Source organism: Scyliorhinus torazame, chromosome 5 (genome assembly GCF_047496885.1).
Source record: "Scyliorhinus torazame isolate Kashiwa2021f chromosome 5, sScyTor2.1, whole genome shotgun sequence".
Classification (NCBI taxonomy): Eukaryota; Metazoa; Chordata; class Chondrichthyes; order Carcharhiniformes; family Scyliorhinidae; genus Scyliorhinus; species Scyliorhinus torazame.
Genome location: NC_092711.1, coordinates 110,016,213 through 110,035,684, shown reverse-complemented (window position 1 = coordinate 110,035,684; position 19,472 = coordinate 110,016,213). Strand labels below are relative to the sequence as shown.

Sequence of the window (19,472 nt, the reverse complement as noted above, 5' to 3'; positions counted from 1 at the left end):
GATGTGTATTTCAATAAACCCACTCAGTAGTTCTAAATTGGAGTGAACAGAATCCGTCAGCAGGGGGCGGCAAGCAGCAGTTTGCTAATTAGAAATTCACGTGAGATCAATGCCAAAGCCAATAGGAATGGTATCCTGAGTGATGTCACAATGGGCCTGGCCCCTGCAGTGTGTGGGTGGAACAATGAGCTGAACAGAGCCCGGGTTCCCTCTCTCCTCTCAATCTCTGCCTCATTCCATTCACATTCACTCAGAGATTCAGTCAGACATGTCTCTGTTAATACTGGCGACGCTGTGGGACAGTAAGTATACGATTAGGTTCATCATGACAGTTTAGCATATTGATTGCAAAGTGTTTGCACTAAACTTTAATATCGTTAACGATAAGATATATACATATTATGTGCAGCTTGGCAAATGAGAGTTTACACACTCAGGTCTCGATAGACACACGTTTCGCTTTATTCTCTTTAATCTTGTGCTCTTTTGTTCATCTACTTTCACAGGCGGATTATGTGCAGCGAATCAGTCTCCAGTGACATTAACTGTATTAGAAGGACGTTCAGCGCAGTTAATTTGCGAGTATACAGATCAGGTTATAAGCACTATGCAATGGTATCGGCAGAAACAGGCACAGCCTCCAATTTGCATAATTTGCAAAGTAGCAGGACTGAAGAAAGATGAAATCTTAGGACGATATCTGGCGACTGATGATGAGTCGACAAAGTCTGGTTACCTGAATATAAGCGCCCTGAATGTGGAGGGCGGAGAGGTTTATTACTATACAGGGAGGCACAGTGTCAGATAAAAGACAAAAACTCGTACAACAACCTCCGCGACTATTTTTTTCTCGGCTGAGTGTTTTTGATGCCTCTAACTGTGAAATGAGTTCGTTACCGTGCTCTCAGTGAACAAAACTAACAGGTTTATATAAGACACATTTGAATTCTGTCTTTATCCTTGGCCACATGAACAGAAAGCCGGTATAGAACACGCTGAGAATTATCTCCATGATCCGAGTTATATCACCTCGGTAATTATTTCGGAGCTTACCTTGAATATTGATGTTCCAACAGAGGCGATCCAGGAGTAGTGAGTCTATTACTTGTTGCGGCAACAGAACACAGGCTGTGTCAAAGTCTGGGATGGATTCTAACACATGGAATAGACAATGTCCCTTTGAACATAGACTTACCATTATCAGAAACGGCCGTGGAGAGAACACGGTGTCTAGTGTAGACTTAAGTAGAAAAAGAACCCTTGTTAATAAACGGAGATCAGAAACAGATTTCACTTCGGGCGACTGAGGGACGTTTTCCAGCGACAGTGTTACAAAAAGGTCCGTCTCAGCAGCTTTTTGCAGAGCTAACCGTTGTTCCACCGCAGCCCAATGGTGCTTTAGCATCTGAACCTGGGGAACTGGCTGTCAGTGAATCTAAACAACCCGAACAGAGATCTAGTCAGTATCCTGATAAGAATACAGGTTTCATTGTTAGGCACGGGGTAGGAATGGCCCCGGTCATCTGGTTATTGTCAGGGGGAAGAATTGGACTGTGAATTGTGTCAGAAAACATTCAACCAGAAGGTAAATAAACATTGAGGTAATTCTGAGCTCCCGGCTTGTTACCAGCAAAATACTCTAGCCAAATAGACACCATGTGTCGGCTGTGGTCTGAGAGACCTACAAACTGAGAGTGTAAATGGAGAAAGGATTTCATCTTGCTTTCGAAAGACATGACAAGATCACAAAACGGCAAAACGTGAGTGAAAGCACCATAAATTGATTTGTGAAATTGATTTACGGTATAGCTGCAAGTTAAAAAAAAAACTAACAAACAACATTCCTCAGCTGCTGCTCACCTGTTATTGTTGGGTGTTGTGTTTTTGGATTGGATTGGATTTGTTTCTTGTCACGTGTACCGAGGTACAGTGAAAAGTATTTTTCTGCAAGCAGCTCAACAGATCATTGTGGTGGTATCTATTAGGGGTCATGTGGGACCTGTGAAGCCGAGATGCTATTGGCTGACAGATCCCGGGTCCTGGTTGGATCTGCCGACTTCTGGCTCCGCCCTGAAGGCGAAGTATAAGAACCCGAGCTTCTCCCCGCAGCTTCATTCTGTTGCTGAGCTGCTGGGGGCAAGCATCGCTTAATAAAGCCTGGATCGACTTCATCACTTCTCGTCTCTCGTAAGTCATTGTGCGCTACAATTTATTAAGCGAGCTTAAAACACTATGGAGCTCCGGATCGCCCCGGAATGCCTGCGGATCAGCCCCCACGCAGCGAACTCGGCAGCAGTATTCAAACACTGGCAAGCATGCTTTGAAGGCTACCTCCGAACGGACCCCGGCCGGATCACAGAAGACCAGAAAATGCAGGTCCTGCATTCGAGGGTAAGCCTGGAAATTTACCCTCTCATAGAAGACGCAGAGGATTTCCCGACGGCGCTCGCATTGCTGGAGGGCATCTACGTTCGGCCCGTTAACCAGGTCTACGCGCGCCACCAACTCGCGACGAGACGGCAAAGTCCCGGAGAATCGCTAGAGGAATTCTACGCCGCGCTGCTAATTTTGGGACGAGGCTGCAGCTGCCCGCCGGTGAACGCGATGGAACACACGGACCTGCTAATTCGTGATGCATTTGTGGCAGGTATGAACTCTCCCCAAATCCACCAAAGACTTTTGGAAAGAGAGTTGCTAGGACTCTCAGAGGCACGGGCCCATGCAGCCTCCCTTGATGTGGCCTCGCAAAACGCCCGCGCCTACGGCCCCGACCGCGCGGCAGCCCCTTGGGCTCCGTGGACCCCCATCGCGACAACCCCCCCCCCCTCATAAGCTTGCGCGGTTAAAGTGCCAGACCATCCCGGGGGGGCCCGCTGCTATTTCTGTGGACAAGCGAAACACCCCCGGCAGCGCTGCCCGGCCCGCGCAGCTATTTGTAAAAGCTGCGGCAAAAAGGGCCATTACGCGGCAGTGTGCCGGTCCCGGGGGGTCGCCGCAATCCCCGGCGAAGAACGAGCCCAGCACATCCCAAACACCCCCCAACCCCCCCCAGCGCCCCATGTGCGACCCGCGGGCACCGCCATTTTGGGTCCCGGGCACCACGAGGGGAGGATGGGCGCCGCCATCTTGTGACCCCCCAGCCACGTGCGATCCATGGGGGCGACCATTTTGTCCGCCCCCGGCCGCGTGCGATTCATGGACACCACCATCTTGGTTGACATAAAAGGACCCCAGCATCGACGGTTCCACGGGGTCCGAAGAAGACGCCGCGACACTACTACCACGACTGGCTTCGGTGACACTGGATCAATCGTGGCCCCGGACGCTCCAGACGACGACAACAACGGTGCTGGTCAACGGATACGAGACGCCATGCCTGATCGACTCCGGGAGCACTGAAAGTTTTATTCACCCAGACACGGTAAGACGCTGTTTTCTGACCATCCATCCAAGCACGCAAAAGATTTCCCTAGCTGCAGGATCCCACTCCGTGGAGATCAAAGGGCTCTGCATCGCAAACCTAACGGTGCAAGGGAGGGAGTTTAAGAACTATAGGCTCTACATCCTTCCCCAAATCTGCGCGCCCACATTACTGGGATTAGATTTCCAGTGTAACCTGCAGAGCCTAACATTCCAATTCGGCGGCCCAATACCCCCACTCACTATCTGCGGCCTCGCAACCCTCAAGGTTGATCCGCCGTCCTTGTTTGCAAACCTCACCCCGGATTGCAAACCCGTCGCCACTAGGAGCAGACGGTACAGCGCCCAGGACCGGATGTTTATTCGGTCTGAAGTCCAGCGGTTGCTGAAGGAAGGCATAATCCAGGCCAGCAATAGTCCCTGGAGAGCCCAGGTGGTAGTAGTAAAGACCGGGGAGAAGCAAAGGATGGTCGTAGACTATAGTCAGACCATCAACAGGTACACGCAGCTAGATGCGTACCCTCTCCTCCGCATATCCAACATGGTCAATCGGATTGCCCAGTATAAGGTCTTTTCCACCGTGGACCTCAAGTCCGCCTACCACCAGCTCCCCATCCACCCAGGTGACCGCAGGTACACCGCCTTCGAGGCAGACGGGCGTCTATACCACTTCCTAAGGGTCCCATTTGGCGTCACGAACGGGGTCTCGGTCTTCCAACGGGAGATGGACCGAATGGTTCACCAGCACGGGTTGCAGGCCACGTTCCCGTATCTCGACAACGTAACCATCTGCGGCCACGATCAGCAGGACCATGACGCCAATCTCCAAATGTTCCTCCAGACCGCTAACGCCCTGAACCTCACATATAACGAGGAAAAATGCGTCTTTAGCACAAACTGGTTGGCCATCCTGGGATACGTAGTGCGCAATGGGATAATAGGCCCCGACCCCGAACGCATGCGCCCCCTCATGGAATTCCCCCTCCCCCACTGCTCCAAAGCCCTGAAACGCCGCCTGGGGTTCTTTTCATATTACGCCCAGTGGGTCCCCCAGTACACAGACAAGGCCCGCCCCCTAATACAGACCACTGCCTTCCCCTTGTCGACAGAGGCTCGCCAGGCCTTCAGCCGCATCAAAGCGGATATCGCAAAGGCCACAATGCGCGCCATCGATGAGCCCCTCCCCTTCCAGGTCGAGAGCGATGCCTCCGACGTAGCTCTGGCGACCACCCTTACCAAGCGGGCAGACCCGTGGCCTTTTTCTCCCGAACCCTCCACGCCTCAGAAATCCGCCACTCCTCAGTGGAAAAGGAAGCCCAAGCCATAGTGGAAGCTGTGCGACATTGGAGGCATTACCTGGCCAGCAGGAGATTCACTCTCCTCACTGACCAACGGTCGGTAGCTTTCATGTTCGATAATGCACAGCGGGGCAAAATTAAAAATGACAAGATCTTAAGGTGGAGGATCGATCTCTCCACCTTCAACTACGAGATCTTGTACCGTCCCGGAAAGCTGAACGAGCCGTCCGATGCCCTATCCCGCGGCACATGTGCCAAAGCACAAATAGACCGTCTCCAAACCCTCCACGAGGACCTCTGCCACCCGGGGGTCACTCGGTTCTACCATTTTATAAAGTCCCGCAACCTCCCTTACTCCATGGAGGAGGTCCGTACAGTCACCAGGAACTGCCACATCTGCGCAGAGTGCAAACCGCACTTTTTCAGGCCGGATAGAGCGCACCTGATCAAGGCTTCCCGCCCCTTTGAACGTCTCAGTCTGGATTTCAAAGGGCCCCTCCCCTCCACCGACCGCAACACATACTTCCTGAACGTGGTGGACGAGTACTCTCGTTTCCCTTTCGCCATCCCCTGCCCCGACATGACAGCGGCCACAGTTATTAAAGCCCTTAGCACCATATCCACACTGTTCGGTTGCCCCGCATATATCCATAGCGACAGGGGGTCCTCCTTCATGAGTGACGAGCTGCGCCAGTTCCTGCTCAGCAAGGGTATAGCCTCGAGCAGGACGACCAGCTACAACCCCCGGGGCAACGGGCAAGTAGAGAGGGAGAATGGCACGGTCGGGAAGACCGTCCTACTGGCCCTATGGTCCAGGGATCTCCCAGTTTCACGGTGGCAGGAGGTCCTCCCGGACGCTCTCCACTCCATCCGGTCGCTGCTGTGTACCACCACTAACCAAACGCCTCATGAGCGCCTCCTTGTCTTCCCCAGGAAGTCCTCCTCCGGAACGTCGCTGCCGACCTGGCTTGCGGCCCCAGGACCCATCTTGCTCCGGAAACATGTGCGGGCGCACAAGTCGGACCCGTTGGTCGAGAGGGTTCACCTCCTCCACGCAAACCCGCAGTACGCCGACGTGGCGTACCCCGACGGCCGACAGGACACGGTCTCCCTGCGAGACCTGGCGCCCGCCGGCAACACGCACACCCCCCCGACACCGATCATCCCCTCCCTGCCACCGGCGCACCCCGCGACCGCCCCCTTCCCGGGAGGATCGGTCCTCCTCCCATGTCCGGCCAGGAGTGAAACAGAAGCAGACACCGAAAAGCTCCCGGAGACGACAACGCTGGAACAAGCACCTGCACCACCACCGGGGCTGAGGCGATCGACAAGGAAGACCAGACCGCCCGCTCGACTCCTGGCATCGGTATAACACAAGAATGTTGTGGGACTATAACGAGAATGTTCTGTTCCTCTTACGAATATTATAAATAGTTCACAAACCCTGTACATAGCCCAGTGTAGGGCACTGTAACGACATGCAAAAAAAAATTTTTTTCCTCCCAGGACCAGCCTTGTAAACCCCTACCACCATGCGAAGCACCACCCCGACGGGTTCATTTTTAACAAGGGGTGAATGTGGTAGTATGCATTATGCATTAGGGGTCATGTGGGACTGTGAAGCCGTGATGTCATTGGCTGACAGATCCCGGGTCCTGGTTGGAGAACCAGGAGTTCTCCCCGCAGCTCCAGTCTGTTGCTGAACTGCGGGGAACAAGTCACGCTTAATAAAGCCTCATCAACTTCATCTCTATTCGTCTCTCGTAAGTCTTTGTGCGCTACAGCCATTTCAGATCATGCCCCACATTGGGCGGATCTGGATCTAGGAGAGGAGAAGGAGCAGCGCCCACTTTGGAGATTAGACATGGGACTGTTGGCGGACGAGGAGTTATGTGGAAGGGTGAGGGGATGTATTGAAAGATACCTAGAGGTCAATGATGATGGAGCGGTCCATGTGGGAGTAGTATGGGAGGCGCTGAAGGCGGTGGTTAGGGGGGAGTTGATTTCCATAAGAGCCCACAGGGGGAAACAAGAAGGTAAAGAAAGGGAGAGACTGATTGGGGAGACTCTGAGGGTGGATAGGCAATATGCGGAGGCCCCGGATGAAGGGCTATACAGGGAAAGACGGAGACTACAGACGGAGTTTGGCCTGCTGACCACGGGTAAGGCAGAGACGCAGTGGAGGAAGGCACAGGGAATACAATACGAATATGGGGAAAAGGCGAGCCGACTGCTGGCCCAACAACTTAGGAAGAGGGGGGCGGCGAGAGAGATCGGAGGAGTTAGGGACGGGGAGGGAAGGATGGAGCAGAGAGCGGGGAGGGTGAACGGGGTGTTTAAGTCATTTTATGAGAGGCTGTATAAGTCCCAACCCCCGGAGGGGAAAGAGGGAATGATACACTTCCTGAAACAGCTGGAGTTCCCGAGGGTTGAGGAGGAGGAGGTGGCAGGTTTGGGAGCGCAGATTGATGTGGAGGAGGTGATTAAAGGAATTGGGAACATGCAGGCAGGAAAGGCCCTGGGACCAGATGGGTTCCCGGTGGAATTTTACAGGAAATATGTGGACCTACTGGCCCCACTCCTGACGAGAACCTTCAATGAGGGGGACACTACCCCCGACAATGTCGGAGGCGACGATATCGTTGATCCTGAAATGAGACAAAGACCCGCTGCAGTGCGGGTCATACAGGCCCATCTCCCTCCTAAATGTAGATGCCAAGTTACTGGCCAAAGTGATGGCGACAAGGATAGAGGACTGTGTCCCAGGGGTGGTACATGACGACCAGACAGGGTTTGTTAAAGGGAGGCAATTGAATACCAATATGCGAAGGTTACTGGGGATGATGCTGATGCCCCCACCGGAGGGGGAGGTGGAGATAGTGGTGGCGATGGATGCAGAGAAGGCATTTGATAGAGTGGAGGGGGACTACCTGTGGGAGGTACTGAAGAGATTTGGATTTGGAGAGGGGTTCATCAGATGGGTTCAGCTCCTGTACGGGGCCCCGGTGGCAAGCGTGGTTACAAACAGGCAACGATCCGACTATTTCCGATTACATAGGGGCACAAGACAGGGGTGTCCCTTGTCCCCGTTACTGTTCGCGTTGGCAATCGAGCCATTGGCCATAGCACTGAGGGGCTCTAAGAAGTGGAGGGGGGGTGCTCAGAGGAGGAGAGGAACATCGGGTGTCATTATATGCGGATGACTTGCTGCTATATGTGGCGGACCCAGTGGAGGGGATGCCAGAGATAATGCAGACACTCAGGGAGTTTGGAGAGTTCTCGGGATATAAATTGAATATGGGAAAGAGTGAACTATTTGTGATGCACCCCGGGGAACAGGGCAGGGGGATATACGATCTGCCGCTGAGGAGAGCAGCAAGGGATTTTCGATATCTAGGGATCCAGGTGGCCAGGAACTGGGGAACCTTGCATAAGCTTAACTTGACGCGACTGGTAGAGCAGATGGAGGAGGACTTTAATAAGTGGGTCATGGTGCCCCTGTCACTGGCGGGCAGAGTACAGGCGGTTAAAATGGTGGTCCTCCCGAGGTTTCTTTTCGTGTTTCACTGCCTCCCCATACTGATTACAAAGGCCTTTTTCAAGAAAGTGGACAGGAGTATTATGAGCTTTGTGTGGGCTGGAAAGACCCCGAGGGTAAAGAGGGGGTTCCTGCAGCGCAGTAGGGACAGAGGGGGACTGGCACTGCCGAGTCTGAGTGACTATTATTGGGCCGCCAACGTGTCTAAGATATGTAAGTGGATGAGGGAAGAAGAAGGGGCGGCGTGGAAAAGGCTGGAGATGGCGTCCTGTAAGGGAACAAGTTTAAAAGCACTGGCGACGGCGCCGTTACCGTTCCCCCCGAAAAAATACACCACAAACCCAGTAGTGGTGGCGAACCACACCCACATGTTTTGGTCATGTCCGGTATTGCATGGGTTCTGGGTGGGTGTGGCAAGAGTGATCTCAAAGGTGGTGGGGGTCCGGGTCGAACCGAGCTGGGGGTTAGCTATATTTGGGGTTGCAGAAGAGCCGGGAGTGCAGGAGGCGAGAGAGGCCGATGTTTTGGCCTTTGCGTCCCTAGTAGCCCGGCGAAGGATTCTACTTATGTGGAAAGAAGCCAGACCCCCGGGCGTGGAGGCCTGGATAAACGACATGGCAGGGTTTATAAAATTGGAGCGAATAAAATACGCACTAAGAGGTTCGGCTCAAGGGTTCACCAGGCGGTGGCAACCGTTCCTTGACTATCTCGCAGAGCGATAAGGGAAAACAGGAAAGACAGCAGCAGCAACCCAGGGAGGGTGGGGGGGGGGGGGGGGGGGAGTATTCAGTGTTTGGGTTTTTTGTTCTTTTCTTTCTTTCCATGCTACTTGTTTATATTTATTTTTTCAGTATTATTATTTCTCTTTTCTTGTTCTTTTTCTGCACTTGTTGTTAGTTTGATATATTGTTTAAATAACGGTCAATGTACATTTGTTACAAAGTTGTAAAAATGGAAAATTCTTTTTGATCGAAAAACTTTAATAAAATATATATTTTTAAATAATGATTGTAGCGCACAATGACTTACGAGAGACGAGAAGTGATGAAGTCGATCCAGGCTTTATTAAGCGATGCTTGTCCCCAGCAGCTCAGCAACAGAATGAAGCTGCGGGGAGAAGCTCGGCTTCATATACTCCGCCTTCAGGGCGGAGCCAGAAGTTGGCAGATCCAACCAGGACCCGCGTGGAGAAGGTGAACCTCTCTCGACCAACTGAGTGGAATACCTGTCCCACCCATCCTTTCCTTAATACGACCTGATCCGCCAAATTCAGGTGCGTCTCCTGAAGCATAACCACATCCGCCTTCAGCCTCTTTAGGTGCGCAAATACCCTTGCCCTCTTAATCGGCCCATTCAGCCCTCTCACGTTCCACGTGATCAACCGGGTTGGGGGGCCCTTTACCCCCACTCTCCCCATCGTCGACTAGCCATCCCCTTTTTTAAACCAGCTCCTCACCCGGGTCCCACGCACCCGTTTGTCCCCCAGATGGCGCCCTCCCGTCCCGACCATCCCATCCCGTATCAGCTCCCCCTTACCCTCAGCAGCAGCAAACCAGTTAATCTACCCCCCCCCCCCCCCCGATAAATTCCCTTCTAGCTTGATTGCTCCCCCATATTGCTTCCTGGAATCAGAGAACTCTGGCTGACCTCGGCTTCCCCCGTTTACCCTTGGCCTCCCTGCGTGTGAGGCCCCCTTCCTTCCTGCGCCCACTTTTCCCGCCGCAATTTCCATAGCGCGGGAAAAAAAACGCGCTCCCTCTCGGCCCCGCCCCTAGTGGCGCAGCTCCCTCTCCCCCTCCCTGTCCCCTTCCCCACTGGCGCCCCCATGTCTTCGTGTGCCCCCCCTCGGGGGGGGGGAGGGGGGCAGAAAAATTCTCCCGTCTAACATTTTTCCAGATAAACCCTCCTCCTCTCCCCCCTTTGCATTTTTTTGCCACCTCCTTGCTACTTCTTTCCAAACATCAATTCCTCAAATCTAGTCCAACTTGTCTTCTTGAATAAATGTCCACGCCTCCTCTGCCGTCTCGAAGTAGTGGTGTTTGCCCTGGTGTGTAACCCACAGTCTTGCCGGCTGCAGCATTCCAGATTTTATTTTCTTCCTGTGGAGCACCGCCTTGGCCCGATTGAAACTCGCCCTCCTTCTCGCCACCTCCGCACTCCAATCTTGATACACGCGGATCACCGCGTTCTCACACCTGCTACTCCGTGTCTTCTTAGCCCATCTCAGGACCATCTCACTGTCCTTGTAGCGGTGGAACCTCACCACTATTGCTCGCGGTATTTCCCCTGCTTTTGGTCTTCTCACGAGGACCTGGTATGCTCCCTCCACTTCCAGGGGGCCCGTAGGGGCCTCAGCTCCCATTAAAGTATGGAGCATCGTACTCACATACGCCCCAACATCAGTTCCCTCTGTCCCTTCGGGAGACCCAAAATCCTTAGATTCTTCCTCCTCGAGCTATTTTCCAGGGCTTCCAGCCTTTCTATGCACCTCTTATGTAGTGCCTCGTGCGTCTCTGTCTTCACCACCAAGCCCTGTATCTGGTCTTTGTTCTCGGCTGCCTTTGCCTTCACTCCACAGAGCTCCATCGCCTGGGTCTTTTGCGTCTCCTTCAATCCCTCAATCGCCAGCAACATCGGCGCCAGCACCTCCTTCTTGAGCTCCTCCACACATCGTTGGAGGAACTTCTGCTGTTCCGGGCCCCATACCATCTGGGCTCCCTCAGCCGCCATCTTGCTTCTCCCTTCTCTTCTCTGCCACTGCTCCAGAGGATCCTCCGCAATCTGGCCACTACTATCGCTTCTTTCCATCCACACCCAGGGGGACTCCTTCCTTTGTCGCCTCACACTGGGTTTGGCCGTAAAAAATTTCCGTTGGGGCTCCCGATAAGAGCCCAAAAGTCCGTTGAAATGGGAGGTGCCGAAACGTGCGGCTCAGCTGGTCATCGCCGCAACTGGAAGTCAGCTCAACAGATCATTAAGTACATGAGAAGAAAAGGGAATAAAAGAAAATACATAATAGGGCAACACAAGGTATACAATGTAACTACATAAGCACTGGCATCGGATGAAGCAAACAGGGGTGTAGTGTTAATGAGGTCAGTCCATAAGAGGGTCATTTAGGAGTCTGGTGACAGTGGGTAAGAAGCTGTTTTTGAGTCTGTTCGTGCATGTTCTCGGACTTTTGTATCTCCTGCCCGATGGAAGAAGTTGGAAGAGTGAGTAAGCTGGGTGGGAGGGATCTTTGATTATGCTGCACACTTTCCCCAGGCAGCGGGAGGTGTAGATGGAGTCAATGGATGGGAGGCAGGTTCGTGTGATGGACTGGGCGGTGTTCACGACTCTCTGAAGTTTCTTGCGGTCCTGGGCCGAGCACTTGCCATACCAGGCTGTGATGCAGCCAGATAAGATGCTTTCTATGGTGCATCTGTAAAAGTTGGTAAGAGTCAATGTGGACATGCTGAATTTCCTTAGTTTCCTGAGGAAGTATAGGCGCTGTTGTGCTTTCTTGGTGGTAGCGTCGACGTGGGTGGACCAGGACAGATTTTTGGAGATGTGCACCCCTAGGAATTTGAAACTGCTAACCATCTCCACCTCGGCCCCGTTGACGCTGACAGGGGTGTGTACAGCACTTTGCTTCCTGAAGTCAATTACCAGCTCTTTAGTTTTGCTGGCTTTGAGGAAGAGATTGTTCTCACATCTTAATAATGATCCTCACAGGCTCAGTTATAGTTTATGTTTTCAGTGCGAGCGCGCCCTCTGCTGACAATAACTGGAACTGGTTTTTGTACGGGCTCCACTCTATCTCTGCAGCAGTGTGGGCTCCATGGCACAGAAATGCACTGCGGTGTCGGAGAGAAGCGCCGCGGCGATATTTAAAGGAACCGTTTTGTTTTCTTTGTTCAAAACAGCCGAGAACCTGGTTGGCAAATCTTGAGACGTAGCTCCTGAGCTATATATCTTGAATAAATATTTCGGAGCTTCCCCGGGAGACTGGATGTACCAGAACAGAGTTGGAGCACCAGTTGTCGAGTAGCTGCAGTCCAGTGTTATGGACTGTCCTTCCAGAACCCTTAATTCAGAGGAATCCTGGGACACTTCATCTTTGCCATTGGTTCCTGCAACAAATTACAGAATCTATTAAATACCTGGGAGTGAATGCTGGGAACAGACAGTGGCCATTTGAACATAGACTCACCGGGCATCAAGACCAACAGTATTAGTAAAGAACATCGAGAGAACATGGTTGCTGCTTTAGGATTTCACAGAAGTCACAGAATTCTAAAAACATGATAACTCTTATAGTCTGACATGAAAAAGGGTAGTGGGTGCCTGGAACTCGCTACCAGAGGAGGTGGTGGAAACAGGGACGATAGTGACATTTAAGGGGCATCTTGACAAATACATGAATAGGATGGGAATAGAGAGATACGGACCCAGGAAGTGTAGAAGATTGTAGTTTAGTCGGGCAGCATGGTCGGCACGGGCTTGGAGGGCCGAAGGGCCTGTTCCTGTGCTGTACAGTTCTTTGTTCTTTGTTCTCACTCACTTTCCCTCACCCACCCTGAGTCATTCACCCTCAGTGACACACCCTCACCCATTCACCCTCACTCAGTCATTCAACCTTTCTCTCCCACTCATCCATACTCTTGTATCCTCAGTCATCCAATTCAATGACCTGCACTCACTCTCCTACTCTCACTCCGTTACTCACTCATTCTCTCATGCACCGTCCCTAAATCAGCGTCGGAATGTCTGCAATGAGAGAGAAAGAGAGAACTGGAGCAAGACATGAGCACGACTGGCGCCCGAATGTATTGTGTGGCCCGGGATTGGGGAGAGCTGGAGGATAGTTCAGAGAGCCGGGAGAAAGCGCCGAAGCCGGGCGAAAACGCCAGAGCCGGGAGAAAGCGCCGGAGCCGGGAGTAACTTCCAGGGCCAGGGAAAGAACAAGGATGCGGGGAACAGGGCAGGAATGGGGAGGGGAATGTGGGGGAAAGGGCAGAGGTGCTGGGGAGAGCACAGGGAGCCGCAGCAAAGGGCAGAGAGCTGGTAGAAAGCATAGGAAAGGGACAGAGAGCCGGGGGTAGTACACAGAGCCAGTTGAAGGCGCAGAGAGCTGAGAGAATTGCAGCTATCCGGAATAAAGTCCATGGAGTGGGCGATCAGCGATAAGAATCAGGGCAAAGCCAAAATACTGGCGAGAAGTTCAAACAACCCATGGAAAGTGCCAGGAAACGGGAAACATTCAAAGAACTGAAGAAAGAGACGAGCAGTGGACAAAGCGCACGAGATGTGAAAGAAAGCGAAGGGGGCAGGCGAACGGTGCCGAGATCCAGCGCGAATCGCAAAGAGATGGGGGAACAGGGAGCGCGGGGCGGGTGCGGGGGGATTGCAGGCAGCCCGGTCTCAGTGACAGGCGGAATGTGGAGTTAACACCACAATCAGCACAGCCAGGAGCTTATTGAATGGGGGAGGAGACTCGACGGCAGAATGGCCGCCTCCCGCTGTTAATGTGCAAGATCCTAAAATTAGAGATTGTTGCAACTACTCAAATTTAGAGTTTTGTTGTAATTACATAAGTGTGCATTCCGAAGTGGAGTGTTTTGGGGATTGGGGGTAGTGAGATGGAGAGAGGAGGAGGCATCAGTCAGTTTGAATAAAGGCAAATTCCAAAACTGCAATGATATAAATGAAGAGACAATTTCTTTATCACAAAATGTTGTTGACTGTGAAATACACAGCTCAGTTAGCTGGATTGTGACGTGCACCGCTCAGTTAGCTGGATTGTGACGTGCACCGCTCAGTTAGCTGGATTGTGACGCACACTGCTCAGTTAGCTGGATTGTGACGTACACAGCTCAGTTCGCTGGATTGTGACGTGCACAGCTCAGTTCGCTGGATTGTGACGTGCACAGCTCAGTTAGCTGGATTGTGACGCACACTGCTCAGTTAGCTGGATTGTGACGTACACAGCTCAGTTAGCTGGATTGTGACGTGTACAGCTCAGTTCGCTGGATTGTGACGTGCACAGCTCAGTTCGCTGGATTGTGACGCACACTGCTCAGTTAGTTGGATTGTGACGTACACAGTTCCAGTTCACTGGATTGTGACGTATTAAACTCAGTTAGTTGGATTGTGACGTGCACAGTTCACTTAGCTGGATGTCACGTACACAGCTCAGTTTGCTGGATTGTCACGTGCACAGCTCAGTGAGCAGGATTGGGACGTACACAGCTCAGTTAGCTGGATTGTGACGTACACAGCTCAGTTAGCTGGATTGTGACGTACACAGCTCAGTGAGCTGGGCGGCTGGTTTGTGATGAAGAGCGATCCCAACAGCGTGGGTTCAATTGCTGGACCAGCTGAGGTTATTCATAAAGACCCCCATTCTCAACCTTGCCCCTCGCCTGAGGTGTGGTGACCCTCAGGTTAAATCACCACCAGTCAGCTCTCAAAAAGAGGGAGACTCAGGAACTATGGGACATTTCCATTTTGTATTACATGGTGGCTGAAAAAATGGGGAAAACCCCACTGGTCCTCTCTTTGCAAATTACACCATTCAGATGGTATCGAAATGTTCTTTTCTGCCAGGAGATGTGAGTTTATAATAAGGGGGCAAACAGGTGATGATTCTCAAATGATAGATGAAATAAACGCTGAAATGTGGATGTTGCATTTAATAGGAAAATGTTAGAATAAACTCATAGTTCTAGTCGAATTTTGAAAGGTTTGGTTACTGAATAAATACAATCCCACAGTCTAACTTGTTGAATGGACCATTCTCTCCCAGCAACACCGTCTCCGCCCACTCTCTACAGCCTGGTCTCTTCCTGTCAGCAACACAACGCCGATGGCTCCGTGACCTTCGGCTGTTTGGCGATGGACTACTCCCCAGAAATCTCCAGCCTGACCTGGAAGAAAGATGGGCAGCTGATCACCACTGGAGTCACGAAATACCCGTCAGTAAGAAAGAAGAAGGGAACCTACACCCTGAGCAGCCAGTTAACCATCACCGAGTCAGAGGGGGGATGCAGCGAAATCAGCTGCGAGGTTCGACACAGCGGCTCAGACAAGGGCATTGGAATGGAATGTAAGTGTTGTGGAACATGTGAGAAATAGAAAATATGTGATTCCTTTATTTACAACTTTGGTTATTTATGATACATTTATGGTGCACTGCATAGTTCTGACTCCTGGCGAAAAATATTGACTGCAGATAAAGAGTTAAACATAATAAGTCATTTTATTTGTTACAAGATCTTCTGTAAGAAATGTTAACTTGTGTTTTTGAAGCTGGTGGAAATTACATCCCTCCAAATGTTCTCCTCACCGTGAGTTCCAATGAAGAAATCTCAAGACAGAAATTTGCAACCATCGTCTGTTCAATCTACAATTTCTGTCCAAACTCAATTAACGTGAAGTGGCTGAAGAATGGACAAGCCATGGGTTGAGGATTTGTCACCTCTCCCGCCTGTGAAGTGAACGGGAACTTCTCGGCGAGCAGTCGGCTGACAGTCTCCGCTGGGGAATGGTTCAGCAAAGCGGTCTATACCTGCCAGGTCACTCATCAAGAGGTCACCCAAAGTCAAACCATCACCGCGTCTGGTAAGAGACACAAACAGAGGAAACAATGAATCATCCTGCACTCTGATGTTAATCCAAATCAGGAATTTACTGGAGTTAGTACAAAGCAGAGAATAACTTCTAATTTACTGCCATGTGGTTTGTGTTTCATTCTGATGTAAGAGCTGCATGAGGATTGCTCGCCATTCAGGATTTTATCAGAACAGCAAAGAATGTTTTCCTCTACTTTGAAATCATTTAGTGAGTGAGGTGGCCTTGATATCAGCTTTATTCCGAAACAACTGATTATATTTGAGAAGCAATGGGTGTCTTGAAACCTTTATTGATACAGCTCCGGGGGAAAGTGTTGAAAGGTTCATCCAACCTATTTATAAATTAGCGTTCATGACTGTATTCCAGAGATCAGGAATTATGTATCGCATTGGGAATGCTGCAATACGGATTCTTTAAAATGATACCGGGGCTAAACGACTTTCACAATAGTAGTTAGCACTGAGGCCTCACAATGCCTGGGACCGGGCTCAATATTGACCTTGTGTGACTGTGTGAAGTTTACACCTTCACCCTGTCTCTGCACGGGTTTCCTCTAGGTGCTCAGATTTCCTCCCACAGAGGAAATATGAGCAGGTTAGGTGAATTGCTGATGCTAAATTGTCGCTGAATGTCCAAAGATTAGGTGGGGTTGTGAGGTGACAGGGATAGGGTGGGGGAATTATTTTATGTAGAGTGCTCTTTCGGAGGGTCGGTGCAGTCTCGATGGGCCGAATGGTCCTCTTCTGCATGTGAGTGACTCGATGATTCTATAATAGTTTTCACAGAACACGCTGGTTTTCTATTGTATATCGAATATTAAAGGCGGTCTTCAGAGGTTGGTATTTCGAAGTTGATTTATTCCCATTGAGTGATTGAAGGCTGAATACTGTTGTCCTGATTCTGAAGATGAAACTTGGGTTAATTTTCATGTTTTCATTCACAGATCCTTCCCTTTGCGCTGACGCCTCAGTAACAACACTGCCACCACCAATAGAACAGGTCTTACTGGAGGCGACTGTAACCTTAACCTGCGTCATTTCGAATGCTCCTTATGGAGTCAACGTGTCCTGGAGTGAAGCGAAGAAGCCGCTGAAATCAGAGATTGCCGAGCAGCCTGGGGCAGATACTGAAAGCGTGGTCAGCAAATTAAACATCTCCACACAAGCCTGGCTGAGTGGGGCTGTGTTTGACTGTGTGGCGAGCCATCAGGACCTGCCAACTCCTTTAAGAATTTCAATCCACAAAAAAATAGGTGAGCGGTGAGACTGAAGGAATAAGTGAGTCATTGTGTCTATTTCTAGTGTCAGTGCAGCGGTCAGTATTTAGCATTCAGGGTATTTATGGTCCATTCTGATTGGTAATTCCACTAACTAAATACTCTGGGCGTTTAGTGTTTAAGGGGGAAATTGATATTCAGATGAATGAACAATTAATTAAAAACAGTGACATTGGGTTTAGATGGAGCGAGACCATAGACCACAAGACTGAGGAGCAGACGTTGGCCATTGGGCCCATCAACACCGGTCCAGCCGGCAGTGAGGTCACCACTGATCTGATGTGATACTCTTCACCTCCTCTTTCCTGCCTTATCCCCATATCCCTTGCCGGCTTTACTGATTTAAAATATGTCTCTCTCAACCTTGAACATACTGAGCAACCCAGAATCTACAGCCACCGGGTTAAATAATTCCACAGCTTCACTACTCTCGGAGAGAGGAAGTTACACCTCATCTCGGTCTGAAATGAACCCTCACTTTGTGATCCTGCATGCTGCTCCCAGACGCTCCCACAGGGGAAAACAACCCCTCAACGTCTATCCTAAGAAGCTCCCTGAGAATCTTTCATGTCTCAATTAGGCCTCCTTTATTCCTCTAAACTCCAATAAGTACAGCCCAACCTACTTACCCTCTCCCCATAAGAAAATCCCTCCATACTCGCGATTAACCTCGTGATCCTTCTCTACACTGCCTTCAAAATCAATCTGTCTTCCGTAGATAAGGGCAACAAAACGATTCAAAGTATACCAGGTGCAGTCTAACTAACGCCTTGTATAGTTTTAGCCAGACTTCCCCATGTTTATATTCTATCCCCTTTGAAATAAATCTCAACATTCAATTTGTCTCCATATTACCTGCAGAACTTGCTTTGTGTGGTTTCTGCGCGAGGACCCCCAGTTCCCCCGTTACTTCAGCTTTCTCCAGTCTTTCTCCATCTAAATAATATTCCGTTATGTTCTTCCTCCGACCAAAGTGTCTAACCTCACATTTCCCTACATTATGTTCCATCTGCCAAGTTTTTACTCAGTAAGTTACGCTGTCTCTGTCCCTCTGTGGATATTCTGTAATCCTCACCACTTGCCTTTCTATTTTTGTATCTGCAGCCATGGCAATAGTACATTCACTTATTAAACACAGTTTTGAAATTCATGTATATTAAATCTACTGGTCCCCCTCTCTCTCGCCTTCTCGTTATCACCTCAAAGAATTGCAATAAATTTGTCAGGCATGATTTACCCTTCACGAAGCCGGGCAGACCCAGCTTGATTACACTCTGTATGCTTAAATGCTCAGCTATTAAGGTTACCTATAGTTACCTGTTTTTGACTCCCTCCCTTTTGAATAAGGGTGTTACATTGGCAGTTTTCCAATCCTCTTGGGGTAAGGTGGGAGGAGCCTGGAGTGGAGTTTATACACCAGCACTGAACAGGCGGGCCGAATGGCCTGTTTCCCTGCTGTACGCTTTCTGAAACTTTCGAATTCAACTTCCGTAAATTCTCAGGGTAAAGGATTGTGTCCACCTCAGCTCCGAGCTGGGAAACCGGACAGATCCCAAACTGGGAAATGGAAACCTTTAAAATCCAACACAAAACACATTTCTCTCACATCTAACCCGCGGTTCCATTGTCTCCGGAATTCCCCATTTTACTGACATTTTTGTACATTTTCTGCAGATCCCAATCCGCGGGAACCGTCCGTCTCTGTCCTCCTGCCCTCGGCTGAAGACGTCTCCGCTCAGAGATTCGTCTCCCTCAGCTGCTTAGTGAGAGGTTTCTCCCCCCGAGAGATCTTCGTCAAGTGGACCGTCAATGACAAGCCGGTGAATCCCGGGAACTACAAGAACACCGAGGTGATGGCGGAGAACGGCAATAGCTCCTTCTTCATGTACAGCCTGTTATCCATTGCAGCGGAGGAGTGGGCCAGCGGCGCTTCTTACTCCTGTGTGGTGGGACATGAAGCCATCCCCTTGAAGATCATCAACAGAACGGTTGATAAATCCAGCGGTAAACCCAGTTTTGTGAACATTTCCATCGCTCTGATGGACACCGTTAATTCATGTCAATGAGAATCTACCAATTGCATTTCAAACTAAAATAAAAATAATAAAAACTTTTTCCTCCAATTGTGATTTAAATGCACAGCCGCTTAATTAATGGAGCTTCCACTTTGCTGATATTAGATCTGTTCAATGAGACCCGGATTTCTACAGGTCTCAGCCCCAGGTCTGATACAACCAGAGCTCCCAGCTCAGATACACCCTGGGTCAGAGACAGAATGAAACTCATTCATTACAGGATTAATTTACTTTCCTCCGGCTGAGGA

At 50.5% G+C, this 19,472-nt stretch overlaps 1 protein-coding gene and 3 long non-coding RNA genes across 4 annotated transcripts in view; 3 read left to right on the top strand and 1 right to left on the bottom strand.

Annotated features, from left to right (window-relative positions):
- The window catches only part of LOC140419412 (uncharacterized), a 113,963-nt gene that overhangs the window by 26,228 nt on the left and 68,263 nt on the right, over positions 1–19,472 (top strand). The gene's annotated exons all lie outside the window — the stretch shown is intronic.
- LOC140421364 (uncharacterized) overlaps positions 1–19,472 on the top strand; it is a 70,125-nt gene that overhangs the window by 9,148 nt on the left and 41,505 nt on the right. The window lies entirely within an intron of this gene.
- Positions 288–19,191, top strand: LOC140419409 (uncharacterized). The gene is made up of 6 exons (XR_011945764.1): positions 288–302; positions 507–1,760; positions 15,047–15,346; positions 15,550–15,861; positions 16,817–17,125; positions 18,824–19,191. It is a non-coding gene; the product is annotated as an uncharacterized lncRNA (long non-coding RNA).
- LOC140419413 (uncharacterized) overlaps positions 15,476–19,472 on the bottom strand; it is a 40,372-nt gene continuing 36,375 nt past the window's right edge. The window contains exon 2 of the long non-coding RNA XR_011945768.1: positions 15,476–15,858. This is a non-coding gene — a long non-coding RNA (uncharacterized lncRNA). The remainder of the gene's footprint in view (positions 15,859–19,472) is intronic.